Source organism: Lepisma saccharinum, chromosome 10, assembly GCF_977018435.1.
Source record: "Lepisma saccharinum chromosome 10, izLepSacc3.1, whole genome shotgun sequence".
In the NCBI taxonomy this organism is placed as follows: Eukaryota; Metazoa; Arthropoda; class Insecta; order Zygentoma; family Lepismatidae; genus Lepisma; species Lepisma saccharinum.
The window spans coordinates 50807356-50823490 of NC_139238.1; the positions used below are offsets into that span (position 1 = coordinate 50807356).

Consider the following 16135-nt stretch of genomic DNA (forward strand, 5'->3'; position numbering starts at 1 on the left):
ACATAACTTGAATATTATTGGTGCCAATGCAAGAAGCGAGAACATGAAAATATCCTGTGACTTAGCCAGTGAGTTTCAGGTGTCGCATTCCAAAGAACATGCCACTCATTGTTAGCTTCAGTGCGATAAATAAGCTATGCGGATCTGAATAGACGTTCCATCATGATTCACTGCAATGTATTTGAATGCAGCTATTGTTCTCCTAGGACAAATTCCTAGAGCGGATATTTACATTGTTGTAGGCATCGCTGGAGCAGTTAGTGTCTTATCAGTGAGCGCTGGAAACAGGAGGTTCCGAGGAGGGTCATTCCTCATTTGTCAGTAGCTACTCGGCGAACGAGGATCTCTAGCGGACAGTCACGAGACTTCATCCTTCATGATGGGCTTGAAAGGTAAGAAACTGAACACTTCACACTTCACTTCACCTTTCTTCCGTGCCCTTATCTTTTCTGACGTCCCTTCTATGTACTTTACTTCAATTCCTTTCTCTTCTTCAATATAGTTTTCTCTCTACTTTATACTATTCAGCTACGTTTTTCATACTTTCATTACATTTCTTATTGTTGACTTGGCTCCCTTTATTATCGACGCCAGTGCTACTCATTTACGACCTGTAATTAATGCTCATCTGTCGCAATTGTAAACAATTGATGCCAGATTCGATTTCCATTGAAATTTTTGACAATCTCCTTTAAATTTTTCCTAGGGTTGCATAATAACGTTCTTTGTGTTTATGAAGTGTTCGCAGAAGATCCGAAGGAGATTATTATGGTTACACTCTGGTCACTGAGGAAGTGTTCACAGAATAAATTCGTGATATTACAAAAGTGAGAGCTCTGGCTGCAACTTCGGTCACTTGGGATGTCTAAACAGAAGAACTTCAGGACATTTTAAGAGAGAGTTCTGGCTGCAAATCTCGTCACTTAAGAAGTCTTAGGTGAAGATCAGTAGAGATTATTAAGAGGAAGATCGCTCTACGACCCTGAACATTAAATAGATAAACTTCAGGATATGTTTAATAAGTTGCTCTATCTCCGATTCTGGTCACTCAGGACGTGCACAAAGAAGAACCTCAATAAATAAAGAAAGAGCTTTCTCTGGCTATTTAGGTCATTTAGGAAGTGTTCTCAGAAGAACATGAAAATATTTTTAATGGATAGTTCTTGCTACAACTCTTTTAGCATAAGACGTGTTTAGAAAGAATCTCTGGAGATTATTGGGAGAGAACTCTATCTACATATCTGGGAGAGAACTCTATCTACATATCTGGTCAATTTGAAGGTGCTCATCTACAAACCTCGTAGAGTTCTTTGGCTGCGACACTAGTCATTTAGGAACTGCAGTGAAGAACTTAAAGAGTTTATTACTATTAGTGACGTGTGTCTATGACTGGGCATTTAGAACGTGTTTATTTTAGAACATCAGGAAACTATTAAGTTTGACTGGCTGCGGCACTGGAAATTGAAATTTAATACGGACATATTTTTAAAATAATGTAAGGAGATTGTCCACGAAGAGAGCTAGCTTTTGATCCAAATCTCGGAATTGAAGATCACTTAGGACATGACTCTGGAAGCTACTGAGTATATTTTAAGAAACGCGGTGGTTTAGCCTGTAGAACTGCTATGCCGGAGACAAGGTTTCAATTTCAGGGGTGAGTGATCTAAGGTCGTAATTTTTCCGACCTTGTCCCTACATAAAGTAGCTCCGGGACTCATCCAACCACAAATCAAAGAGTAAGTGTTGGGTAAAGCGGTCGGAGCGTGGTGCTCATCACATCACCTCCAAAATAGCCGAGATCAAGAATATGTGAGGCCCTACACCCACATCCCCTAAATGTGCCTTCGTCGCACGGGGCTTCATGCACAGGAATGACACCGCAATATGACACCACAATATGACACCGCGTTTCACTTGAGAAGAATACTTTGTACTACATACATATCTTGTAAATTGTGGTAGATATTGCAAGGAATCAGCTTCTTTTCAGTTTTCTTCAATAGCTTACCAAACACAATGTGTCGAGAAATGTGCGATCCGACCTTCGAAGTGTGGGGCTCTCAAAATTTGTCTGTTGGCGAACTCCGGGTACACGTCGAACTCAAGGTTGTTTCTACCATCATCAAACATTATCACGGCCTCGTCCTCATTAGCTAAGCCCCTACCACAGCAGTTTTCATTTTCTCCACTGAGATTACAATTCATTGACTGCTCACTGCATGCGCTACTCGTTGGATGGAGAGATATTTGGTGGGCAGTTGCTCCCAGTCGTGAAAATCTGCATAACGCATTCAGTCTCTTTCTAGTTCACCATGATAGTGCAGAGAAACACACTCCATTTCTCTTCTAGGCATCCCTTCATCAAATGCAACTGTTGATAGACGCGGACAACATTTTGTATATTAAATGATTGATTGATTTGTTGTTTTAACTCCACTTACTGCACATTAAGGCTAATCACGACTGGACCTACAGATTAAAGTGGGATCCGAACCTCTATGTGCCTCCACCGGGTATCGAACCCGAAACCCGTTGATTACAATGCGTCAACACCACCACTGCGCCATTGGGGAGGTCCTTTGTATAAAAATGTAACTGTTCTACTGAGAGTTAAGAAACATTTTTCTTACAGTTTTTGTGCAATGGAATATGAAACTTAACGCATATTAAGCATACCTACCCTTAAAATACTTTCCCAGATTTATAGCTAGCTTTAAGTGTACATTTTTTTTAACAGGTGGGACAGACGAAACACTGCCACTTCACTCAATTAGAAATTTATATTATTTTTTGTGAATTGTCAAATTATAGAAAATAATGATTTAACACAAAGGGAGAAGGTAATTAATTGACCTTTGAATGTTCAAGTGGAGATGAAGAGGACATGTAACAGTTAAAGGAGAAATTATATTTTGGTGTCACGTGTGGGTCACATAGAAAACAAAAGTCAATGAAAAAGTTAAAATAAAAAACAATATATAACACCTTCTACTTACTAACTTAATTATGGAAATTTTTTGAAATTTTATGCAAATGCCAATTTTAGATTATTCACTCAAAAGATAGGATAAAGTTACCACATTGCATTTAATTTGAAAAATTGAGCTTCATGGGCACTTCCAGGTGTAATGCCCCAGAAGTAGGTATGTGTACAGTTGAAGTGCATGTAAGTTGTTGAAGAACACATATCGGCTCAAATTACTTCTACTTTTTTTTTCTCCATTTCATGTCAGATATCATTGTGTGGATCATCACTTGCATGGCAAAGATGTTTCAGTGTATGAAGAACTTCTTGACTGTGTAACGTGCCCGCAGTTACAATATATTTTTCATTAAACGCACTGTTTTGGTTTTGTCAGAGGAGATTTGATAACTCCTTTTTTTTTCTGATTGTTGAAATGCTGCATAATCGTTCATTGTCATGTTATCTTTTCTGCTCTGCGCTCCGCCGAGGCTCATTGTTGTCTAAAAAGTTTGGTAAATGCTTAGTATCAGCTGTGTTGTTTGACATGTATATTTTCTGGCATTTAGGGTTTTTAACAGTAAGGATTTGGGTAATCTAGTTTATCACAGTTTGCAATATTTAAATATATGAGATTTGCTACGTGTAAATTTGTGACGTAGTTAGGTACATCAGCGCCACCTGCTTTACCTATATAAGTAGCTCACACGGGCCGAAAAATGAGTCTCTTTATGGCTCCCTGATGTCAACTGGCAGACATCCAGGAAACGGCCTACTTGCCAGAGAAGCCCAGTAGCAGCAATGGAGGACTTGGTTCCCAGGTTCAAAACCCGGGAAGCCCCCGGCCAGGTCCCTCCTTAAAAGATGAAGCCCTTAATGACCCGGTTCCCAGGAGCAATCCTCGGGAAGCCCCCTGCTGGGTCACCCCCAAGGTTTCTGGTTCCCAGGATCAAACCCCGGGTGGTCCCCGACCAGAGACCTGTAATAGATGTGGCCCAGTAAAGTTCCGGTTCCCAGGTTCAACACCAGGGTAGTCCCCGGCCGGTTCTTTTCTTTCCTCCCCCCTTTTTGCTTTGTATTTTTTGATGGAACCGACTCCCAGGTTCAATCCCCGGGAAGTCCCCTGGTCGGTTTCCTTTCCCCTCCGTTTTTTCCTTTCCTTAAATAAGCATATGTTCGGAAGGTAGGAGAGGGGGAAAAGGTTAATTTTTAATTTAACCTAGTTTTATTTAGTTCAGGAACCGACTCCCAGGTTCAAACCCCGGGAAGTCCCCGGTCGGTTTCTTTTCTTTCCCTTTTTAGCTTTTAAGCATATGCACATGAAAGAGAGAACGGCAAACGTTTCAAGTAAGTCTGGAAACCTAACTGAAATAAACATGTTTAAATGTAATATGAGATTGGCTTATCTAGGTGGCTAACCGAGATAAAAAGGTTTATTTAGGATCTAACCCGTTAAAAATTGTTGTAGAAAGATGTATATTGTTGTCACCGGGTTAGTGAAGAGCCCGGATATCACTGAAAGGAAGAAAAGCCCTTTTGTATTTATTTTGTTAAATTTCGAGAATTTGTGTTAAATAAGTAATAAACATCTCTAATTTCATGTAATTTCCTTTTCTCACTTTGTAACGGGTCACCCGCATCCTGGTCACCTGGTTGGTCCTATACACACACCCCGCAAGCCCTGAGGTATTTTAGAATCTTGTGTTCTCCGGCTGATTAGGCTAGTAATCATGGGTAAACTTTGCAATACCGCCCACTTTGTGAAAGTGTTAGAGTGATGTAAACGGCTCCGCGCAGCCGGTGAATATCCATAACGTGTGCTAACATAACTGTTTGTTGGTTACTAGTTACTATGGCGTCCATATCATGTCGGTGGGTTGTGTTGTTCTAGACTGACCTAACTGTTTGTTGCAACTGCTATGTTTATCCCTGCTTATCCTACCAATCGCACCATGGAGAATCTCCAGTGGGTCAGGAAGAAATTCATGTTTCTGCACTTCATCTTCATCTTATTAGTTAAGTTCTTCGTCCGACCAATCAACGGCACCGCAAAGGGTAGAGACGCCAATCTGACTGAACCCACAGAAGACTAGTGTGCTCTAACTCCAGGGAGTTCACCTTCCCGCCAAATTCCAATTATGTCAAGGAAAGAAACTATTGAGCTAACCAAATGAACTTCGTCCTAAGAATCCATTTCCAGCTGGTCTTGGTCTACTGCACAGCAGGTTGCTGGCTTGATGCTGTCTCTACAAACTTAAAGCATTTTTTAGTATCAAAAATGTAAAAACAATATTATCAGTCATAACAAAGTAAATGTATTAGACTGATATGTTAATAAAATTATTTGTCACGTAAAGTTATATATTATTTTCTTTTCAAGCTCTATAACGATATTTGTATGTACTGAACTATACTGATTTTTTTTTTATACCAGGAGAATAGCAGCCCGTTTTATGCAATTAGCACAATGTGGTAAGGTTTATTTCATTGCTGGAAAAACTACGACCTGCGCTCCACATTCATCCCCTCCTGGCTTTTTATGTGGTCAATCTCAGTACTTAGACCGTGTAATGTTAGTTTAAGACCTTATCTTTAGTGTAAGTATAATGTAAGCTAACGCGTGTGTGTGCTAGTATCAGGGGGGTGGTAGGATGATTTCCTTAAATTATCAATAAAAACTTTGTAATCAATTTTTCTGATTTCTAGTAATTTTCTGTCTGTGTTTCTGATACTTGTAAAAAATCGAGTGGCATATTTGGTAAACTCTTTGGGATTCGAATAATATGCACATTTCTGAATCCTTGCTTTGCAAACACAGCAAAGAGAATAACCTCAAGTCAAAGTGATCAAAATTGAAGGCAAACGTGGTATCTTTTCTGCAAGAAATGTTTATTGGTGCACTTCAGCTGGTCTGTAAGCAGGTTCGCTGAAACCAGGGGGGGGGGGGGGCTGGCACAACAGATATCCGTTGGGCCCTCCTTATAATGGGCCCAATGTATAACTTTCAACACAATTTCATTTTGTAACAAAATATTACTTGCGTGATGGAAATATCATAAATTATTTGAGTACTCTGTGTGAAATTACGCAGGATTCTGCTCTGAAATGGGCATTTTACTCTATCGCAGTATTTATTTTTCCAAATACACAGTTAATTAAGGAAACCGCATTGTATATTATGATAAGGTAAAATAATAGAGACAGAAGCATGGGATACTGTAGTCCTCGTGTTCTTGAGTCAGTCCGTTGAAAATTAAGTAGGTTTTCCACACGAATGTAAGCTACTTTTATCTTCCATTGTCGGCATCTGTTGATGCATTGGTTACCTCACCTTATGAACTTCTGAGGCGAAAAAAATTGGAATGTTTTGGCTATCACTTTCGTTCGAAATAGACAAAAGAAAGGAATGAGAAAACGAATTGATCGTCTTTGTTCAGTACATAGCAGTGAATTGTGGTGGATGGATGTTGTTGAGCTCAGAGTTGAAAAAGGAGAACGGAAAAAGGAAAAACTGGAACACTTTTTGACTATTTCAAGCTGAAATCCAAGAAATGTGAATAGTAACTTGTTTTGCAAACTCTTATACAAAACTTAATTGGCTTATTAGATCTCATCAACCTATTAATTTTTAACTTTATTATCATTATCACATTTAAAACACTTTGCTCGGATCCATCCCGAAATGTGTACAGTACGTGCCTGTGATGGAGATATATAACTACAAGGGGCATGGTTTCGCGTCTGCAAACGGCATTATAGTAACTTTATCCTGTCCCTATCTCAGAGATTTAAAGTATTTTGTGGAAATACCAGTAAAATAACAATTTGGTGGAACATTAATTATCTACATTGAACTATTATCCAACTAGGACAATAAAATGAATAACGAATTATATATATTATTAATTTATTATAATAGTATTCTCATTTATTTCTTATTATTACTATTATTTCTTAAAAGGTCCATAGACGATACGCTATAGATATTCCATGTTCCGAACAGTCCCCATGGTGCACAGTCAGGCCAAGTATTCAGGAGGGAATTTATAAAATTTAGGACCTTAGGCTATCGTTTGCTTTTTGCCCTGCCGACATTTCATCATCATCATTACTTCCATTAATTGCATGCTCTGTATAAATAACACTTTTAAACTTTAAAATATAGACACACCTGAGTAAAAAATTGACTTGAGTTTAAACTTGTATGGATTAAAATGCTGTATGTTATGTAAACTATAGAAACCATTCCTTCTGCCTTTTTTCATGGAAAGCAAGTAAATAGACTTGACATGTTTATTAATTTTGCTATTATTACAAATTTAAAGAATTTCAATAATCCATGGTCCTTGTCACTTGTGCCTTTTCAGCGTCTCATTTTTTGTGCGGCCCCTTCCTGGATTAGATGCCCATAGGCTATAGCCTAGGGTAGCCTAGTAGAAAATGCCCACTGCTACTATTTAATTAAAGCAGAAATACTAGTACGCTTGCTTTTACGCTATATTTTTCTTGCGAGGCTGAAAGTAGTTTCTTCATTGCATCGCCTCAAGAACTATTTACAAAGTACGATGACCCAAAAGCGTCTTAACTCTGTGGCACTGTGTCAAGTACATAAGGAGAAACTGGATAATATTAACACTAAAGGGACCATGAATTATTTCATTGAATGTTCTTTTCCTTTCGTTCAAGACGAGTAGAAGAAGTTGAAGAAAATTTGTCTTGCAAAATGTGACTGTTTTGTTTAATCAGGATTAGTAAATGACTTACTCATACGTAACGTAGCATATGTGTGCTACTTCATACTGCATTACTGTGGGTAGTGTCACTTATACAATGCTTAACCAACGCATGTGAGCATGTGAGAAGATATTTAAACTCTCATAAAGGATTATGGGAAAAAGTAGTACTTAAACAGCTTAGGATAATCAAATTCTCAATCAAAAGTTTCAGATAAAATATTATGTATAATAATTATGTAATTGCAATGTAGAGATTTTTTTGTCCAGCTCATAAAGTTCGGTGTACTTAGGTACAAGGTGTTTCAATAAAATAGTATATTATATATTATTGTTGTCAGAGCTAGTAATTGTAATTACAAAGTTTCTAAGGTTAACTCAAGTATGTACATTCTTAGGTCTCTACTTCGGATTCTTAACCTTTACTCCCCCGATGATACCATATGGTATCATCAGAGTAAAGTCGTACTGCCCCGATGATATCATATGGTATCATGGTGCTGATTACGAAATTAATGTGCTTTTTGGACCTTCATACTCTTATGTTTGGGTGGAAACTCTGACACAGGTCTCGAGCAAGCCTGGGAAATTCACATTGATGACCAACCTCCCCCCTCCGTAATTTATCCATGTCACATTTCCGCACAGAGTTTCACATTTTGACTCATTATTCAACCTTGTATGGCACCCATGAACATGAAACATGTTTCATTCTCTTTGGAAATGTTCATTCTTTGAAAATAATACTAAGGTTTGCGACTTCTTCCCAAAATAGCGGGAGAAGAGGGTGCAAACTCCTGATTTTTATGTTGGTTTTCTTCCATTGAAAATCGGGGGTCACGCCCCCCAAACCCCGTTCCTCGGTTCGGCGTTCTGAAATGTACACGGTTGCATGCTCTGGTGCTTTTTCTGCAAAACAAAACTTATCCAAAGTACATTGCTCCAATAATGCCCGAGTTATAACAATATTCCTCAAAAAATGCAAATTATCTATTTTTCGTAAAAAAAAAAAAAAAAAAAAAAAATTTGGCTTATTATTCAACTTGTATGGCACTGAAGAACATGAAAGATGTTTCATTCTCTTGTGAACTATGCATTCTTTGAAAAGAATACTAAAGTTTGCGGCCTGTCCCCAAAATTCCGGGAGAAGAGGCGGCAAACTCCAGATTTTTATGTTTCTTCCATTGAAATTCGAGGATCGTGCCACCCAAGCCCTCTTCCTCAGTCCGGCGTTCTGAATTGTACACGGTTGCATGCGCTGATGTTTTAGCTGCAACACAAAAGTTATCAGAAGTATATTGCTCCCATAGTGCCCGAGTTATAACAATTTTCCTCCAAAGAGTGTTCGAATTTAAAATTCCCGCCGAGAAGCCCGGGCGAGAACGGGGGTATTTTCGTAAATCTGCTCGGGAGTCTAAAGGTTAAAAATAAAAATAATAAAAACTTGCTCGCCACACCCTTCCCCACCCCATGACACAACATGGGTACAGCGAATGGCATTTATGTGTACTGCTAACCATTCTCGGAGATATAGCACATGGCCTACAGCGTGTGTGGGGACCACGTTTTGTCTTCATCCATTTCGGGCCTGTAAATTCTTACGCTAATTTAACAACTTGTGTTATATTAGCGGGTTTTCCCTTGACAACTACTCTTACAGATACGTAACAATTGTTTCTGTATTATTGAAAACTTCGTTGGTATTATTTACAATGACTACACTCTATTCAACACTAGAAATTAATAACGTGTAACAGTTTCCGCACTTTTATACTGTCACTAAAAAGCTTCTATTAACGGCAGACACATCACAATAGACCTTCACACCTTCACCTGTCACAACCTCAAACTTATAAATATGATGTGAATTAAATGCTTCTATTTCACAATGGATACTTGATGTTGACAGTCACATGTTCTGTATATTATACAGTGTTATCAACCATATGTAGGAGAATATTACAATCCGTGTGAAACTTTCCATCTTTCCCTCACAAAGTTCCAAACTGTCATATTTTTGTGGGGTTTGTTAATTGCAACAATAAATGATATATTGACATTTTATGTTACAGCACATACAGTTAATTATGGGAATGGGTTACAAGTAAAGAAGAATGCAATATACATTAGCATAGTTTTATTTTTAAGAGGATTTGTTTTAGGGAGGAACATTCAAATATAACATTTTGTCAAAATTAGAGCATGACACGGAAAACCTGATTGAATGTTGGAATTCAGCAGCAAAATATACTTAGGATAACACCTGCAACTTTCCAGAAAAGAAAAACCTTGTAACTCAGCGTTACATGATTAGTGTTTACGTTTTGAATGGCCCTCCCTTTGGAGATTGTTCAGATGAAGATTCACGAGATGCGGTTTGCAATAATTCAGATATGCTCTCCTAAAATCAACATAAGACTCTTGCAGAGATTAAATCTCTGTACGCTGTTGATGAGAATAATCACAATGACTTAAAGGGATATCACTTTCGACCATCCAATTAAAGAAACACATGAAATGATTGCCATAAATCCTAAAACATTCAACTGGAAAGAATGAGAACTCCCACCAGTACCTCGATTAGTAATCCCTCCCCTTTCAAGATGGTTCATACGAATGCAATATATATTTCCAGCGATTGTTACCTTTCTGACACCTTATGTCAAAGACAGCTCGATATATACTACACAACAAAATTACCCTGCGTCTTAGATATCCGTCGAGGAAACTTGGACATTTGTGGAAATTTCTTTCCTCAGTAAATGCCTACCAGCTTTACAGGAGATGCATGTATTGGAAGGATGATGACAATGTTCAGAATATTCTCGTACCTACCACGTAACGAGCTTTCCTGATAACGCTGGCTTAACAGAACTTATCAATTCCTCATATACCATTGGGTGGTGATTTTCATGCAATAAACTGATAGGTTCTTCGTCACTATCTCTCGCACCTGGCGTTGCCTGTACATTAAAAGCCTGTTCCTATTTATCAAGGAACGAGGAAAAAAATATTCCCAACATAGAAACCGTCTGAACAGGATGATTCCACGATTCTTAATCAAACATACAACGCACTAATCTTATCATATCTCCTGTTCTTATCTGTGTACATGAAAGCTCTTCGTGCGAAAAGTACACAGACTTCGTAGAAGACACGTAATACTTCCCGGAACGAGTCACCCTGAATATTCCTTCCCAGAATTCATCTTCAAAGTGAGTACACTAGCGATAAGTACCTGATTCATCAGTTACGTTTTCGACCCATCATTTTATGAAACAATGCACATCTATGACTTTGAATTCTAGTGTAATAACATTGCAATGAATCATAACATTTATTAACAAATATGAATTAGTGGTTATAAAATATATTATTCTTAGAGAAGATTAGTGCCTCTTCGAGATAGTATTTTACTTGATGCTTTCAAACTAAGTTCAATATGTTAGTGATTTTGCTGTGACCAATTTTACCCCACTAATTGCGAGGTATTGCTGAATGCATTTGTTTAATAATGTATAATTAATGTTGAACAAAATTACTTCGCAATCCCCTCAAGATATTTGTTATTTGAAGTGTTTTATATTCACATGTAAATGGTCGAAAAAATTATCGAATATAAATATCGTATAGTATACCATAAAAGCAAAATTAGCACATTGTCCCTTAAATTAAAGTAATGTCTTTTTTTTATCAAATATTGTTCTGGAGTCATTTCTGGGAATATGGTTTTAGTTAATTAGAACTAAAATGAACAAAATTTATTGTTATCACATATTTCAAACGATGTTCCTTCTTTTATATTAAGGATAAACTTTTTCAAACAACTTAGGCTTCAGAGCTAAATTCCTACGTGGACAGAAATCAAAGTCCAGACTAATTTGTGACCATTAACTGACAAATGTAGATTTCATGCTCATAACAATTTTGTTAATTTCTTCGTGTTCCTCAAAAATAATTTTATTTCATCCACGACTGTTGTCTATTTATTTTGTCATGTTCTTCTCGTAAAATATTATTTGCAAGTGGTTGTTTCAAGTTTGTTTCGAGATGAAGATATCAGGACTGATCTAATGTATTGGTTTTTACCACACTGCATTTAGAACCCACATGTCTATTGAAAACGTTATTTGAAGTAAGACATTAATAATAACTTTTACTTTGTTATATTTAATATTTCTCTGCATTTAAATATTTTCAAATATTTATGTACAGTTCCCAAATCATATTGCATTAAAGGTATATTAGAAAAGTAGTCATGAATCATTTTCAGAAACTTGTATTTTGCTTTCGGGTAATTCCAAATCCATGTCAAGTGCCCAAATTCAGATATTGTCACTGCTCGACCCTCTTCATTTCTTTCGAAACTTCTAATGGTTGTGCATACCTATCCCACATGGAGACCTGCGAGGTTTCAGATTCATGAGTAATTCCATTGTGGTGTCCGGGCTGTGAAGGTAACGTTTTCAAATGCCACGGCAAATACGAATATTGTGATGAATTCGACCCAAACTTTAACAAATTGTAACTACTGAATAAATTGCTTTGAAAGGCTGGAATTTCTCCAGTTCATAAAACATGGACATGTAGTAAAGCTGCTTAATGATAAAACTTATTTACAGAAGCCGATATCTCAAAGTTGACACTTCTAATTTGATCATTGAATAGAGCACATCGAAGTTGTCTAGAAAACTTGTATTTCATTTTGGCATGTAGCCGTCAGAATGGTGGAGTTAATATTTTTGTATCGCGTGCTTCTAGGTTACATATAAACCGATATAAATTTGCTTCTTTGAATTTGAATACTCTAAATATAGTAGCGTAGCAACATATCTTGAAGCCCTGGGCGAGATTAGAATGCGAGGCCCCCATTCGTTCTTTAAATTTGAAATCTCATGTAAATCGATACAAAGTCTTCAGGGATACGTCAGCGGATTATCATATTTAAATAATAATAATAAATTACTGACAAAAATTATATTTAATAATATGCGACAGAGAAAATTTACACTTGGCAGAGGTGTAAATATTACCCAGAAACGAAATTACTTCGTAAATCCAAATTATAATTGCTGAACACCACCAGCGAATCACGGATGTGCGACGTTGCCTTGTTCCGTGACAAGGCGTTTCGCTCAACCACGCTGTCTCTTTTCCGTGTGAGATTTCGATATGGCACCGCTGCAGTGCGCTACTATTGGCTATTGTCATATGCAGGAGATTTGACGCGCACTCTAACACCGCAGTGTTGCCATACCAAACACAAACGCTACGAACTTATGCATCAACCCAATCGATACCGTAAAAGTAAATTTGAAAGACAGATTTGCTGTTACTTAAAGCTACTAAGTTCAGAAAATGCGTTACTGGATTGGTTTCTGACTTACTTAATATTAGGGTAGCAATACTTCAAGGGCTGTCATGATGTTTACATTATTTCCTCTTTTGGTACTCCTTTACCTCGATACCCGTGTCAATCCCGGAAATTCTAATTAAAGGAAATGAGAAACTGTAAAAACCACAGACATTCTTGACATATTGTTGTCCTAGCTATGGAGATTTTCGTGGGAGGGACGAAAATATATTATTACCCTCGCCCCTTCAACGAACGCAGTACTCTCATTACACTGAATTCAGTGACCTCCTCCATGCACGGGGAAATGTTATGCTCCTAGTGTACACAGATTTTTAATATTCGACGAATTTCAAAATGTGTGTTTGACAATACTTGTTTCTAATTTATATCGGCTATTTGCAATGCGTTACTCTATAGTGTCAGCACGCAGACAACAGTTAACCTTTATACGATGGACCTCTCGCGCGCCTGTCTTTTGATGACTGCAGGTACCATTTTAAATGCGGGATCTTTAGCGGAGCTAAAATTTATACATTGTGCCTCCCAATAAGTAGTGTTAAAGGAAGAAGAAGAAGAACAAGAAAGTTGATTTTTTTATGACTGTGATCCCGTCAACAGGCCGATGTAAATAAAAAAAAACATGTAGTATGTAGCGGTGGTACGTTTCTACAGCCGTGTAAAGTTTCGTTGAAATCAGACTGATACTTCTTGAATAAATATAATAATATGACATAAATCGGCAGTGTTGCCAGCTTCGGGACAATATCCGGAATTTCGCTTTTAACGTCTGCCCTATGGACGCTGGATGGACCAAATTCGGAAGGAAACACAACAAAAGATCACTCTATGAAGCTATGTAATGCACGTGCCGATACATTTAAAAAGAAAATACGGGGTTCGAATATTTTGCGTAATTACAGAAAATTTCGATCTTTGCGCCTTTGCCCCGCTTCCCCCTTGGACCTTAATTGGCGCATGTTACTTAAAATGGTGTTTTTTTTTCTCATTCTTAGATTTACAATTTAAATTGTTTAAAAAGATGCAGTATGAGAAGTTAGAACCATCTATCTTCAATTTATCACATAGTAACAAAAGGGAAACTGGGGGCTTTTCGAACGGCGCTTGTTAATAATAGTAACAATGCATGTATTGTTTTGTAAATCAAATATGTAATACCTTTGGACATATCCCCTTACTGCATGATTTTTTGTTTTATTGCAAAAAAAACATTTGTTGTGATAAACGTTTCACAAGAACTTAAAATACAACATAAAACTTGAATTTTAAATTTTGCACTTCATGCCATGGAGAATTAAGTGCGTGCCATAAATGGCACAACATGCAGTAAGGTAAACTTTCATCCATGTACACATAAAATAAATGGTGCCATATGTGTCACATCATGCACTAATGTCTACATTTATCTTTCAGTTATGCATTATTATTATATTATTGCTGTATTGTACTAGATTAAATGGCAATAATGGAATGCAACAATAATGTGAAATATACACAAATACTTATTTCTAAACAGAAATGTTTGAGAAAAAATTCTTATAAATGTGATTTCAGTTAAACCTAATTTTTATTGCATATTTTTACATTGTAATTGTGATTACATGCTCTGTAAAATAACATGTTTTGTAAATATTATTCTTTATAATATTTTGATTAGTCTCTGTTGTTTGTATGCTAATTATTTCAACTCTGAATTTGAAATTGTGAATAATATTAGGGCAATATTGCAACCTATTTCTGTTTGACACTTTCTAAAAAAAAAATAGCATTTGATATTTTCCTAAATATCTACTGCACTGACTAAAGTGCTTACAATGACCATTACTTATTTGAATTTCAAAATATCCCTGCATAGTCACTTACATGATTCTAGATGCCGAAAAATAAATGAAATGAGTTCTTGTTTCTTATGGGCATTCTACTATGTATGAAATCTGAAGGACAATTTCTGTCTTTGTTTAGACACAAGTTGACTTTACATTTTTGGCACACAATAAAAGATTTGCTGACACACTGAGGAAATTTGCATCGTTGTCTCTCTTCCATCCAAATTGGGAAGTGACCCATGCCATCCAGCCTAACGTCAAGAATTGGGACAGCAACTGTTTTGCCTTTTTTCTTCTTCTCATTCAACTGCTTCTCAACTTCATTGCTGGGTCTCCCACGTTTCCTTGAAACTGACTTGTTACTCTTGCACAAAGCATCTGCTACTGACAATTTGAAGTCCACCAGGGGCATCACGTCTCCTGTTTTTCTCCTCCAAAGAAGCCAACTGTTGACGCAAACTAAATCGAATGTGTGAAACATTATTTTATGGTACCACTTCTTGGACCTTATATTTATCCTGTAGTATCCAAGCATTGAGTCCAGAAGATCAACACCCCCCATATAACTGTTATAAACTGAGATAGAGTATGGACATGGAACCATCTTGTAGGTCTTCTCTTTTCTGAAATATCTCCGTTTCTCCCCTGTTGGTCTGCTCCCTGCATATGTCGACAAGGTATTTACGACTTTGTTGTCGTACCACGTTACAATTGAAAGTTCGACATCATCCACTATAGCCACTTTTTCCTTCGTGGATCCCCGTCCTTCTCGATTCATTTCAGATTCTGTAGGAATGTCGCAATTTGGAATACGATTTGCACGCACTGTTCCTAGTGATAGGATGCCTTCCTTCTTGAGATAAACTTGTAGTGGAACACTCGTGAACCAATTATCAAAGAATATTTTGTAATTTACATTACGAGGTACACTTTGACACAATCTAACAACAACATTACTACTAGCACCTAAATCTGGTGTACCAGCAGGGACAACATTGCTTTGAGCCCCAGAAAATATTGCAAAATCGTAACTATATCCAGAAATACCACTGAGAACAAATGCTTTATAACCCCATTTGTGAGGCTTCTTGGCATTATGTTGTTTGATAGATGACCTGCACTTCGTTGGAATGATTTGCTCATCCACTGCCAAAACTTCTTCTTGAGGTACGAGAACTAGACGTTCTCGTATCCGTTCAAGAAGTGGTCTGATTTTGTGAAGTTTGTCATGACCAGGATG

General features: G+C 37.2%; 1 protein-coding gene across 3 annotated transcripts in view; it reads left to right on the forward strand.

Annotated features, from left to right (window-relative positions):
* Window positions 1–266: 266 nt before the first annotated feature.
* Window positions 267–16135, forward strand: part of LOC145994348 (uncharacterized) — a 215917-nt gene continuing 200048 nt past the window's right edge. For 2 of the 3 annotated variants that reach the window (XM_083130468.1, XM_083130470.1), the window contains exon 1: window positions 267–392. The gene's annotated coding sequence lies outside the window, so the exon portion shown is untranslated. Of the gene's footprint in view, window positions 393–10855; window positions 10911–16135 lie in introns of those variants that run through there. The other variant, XM_083130469.1, reaches the window with a different exon arrangement.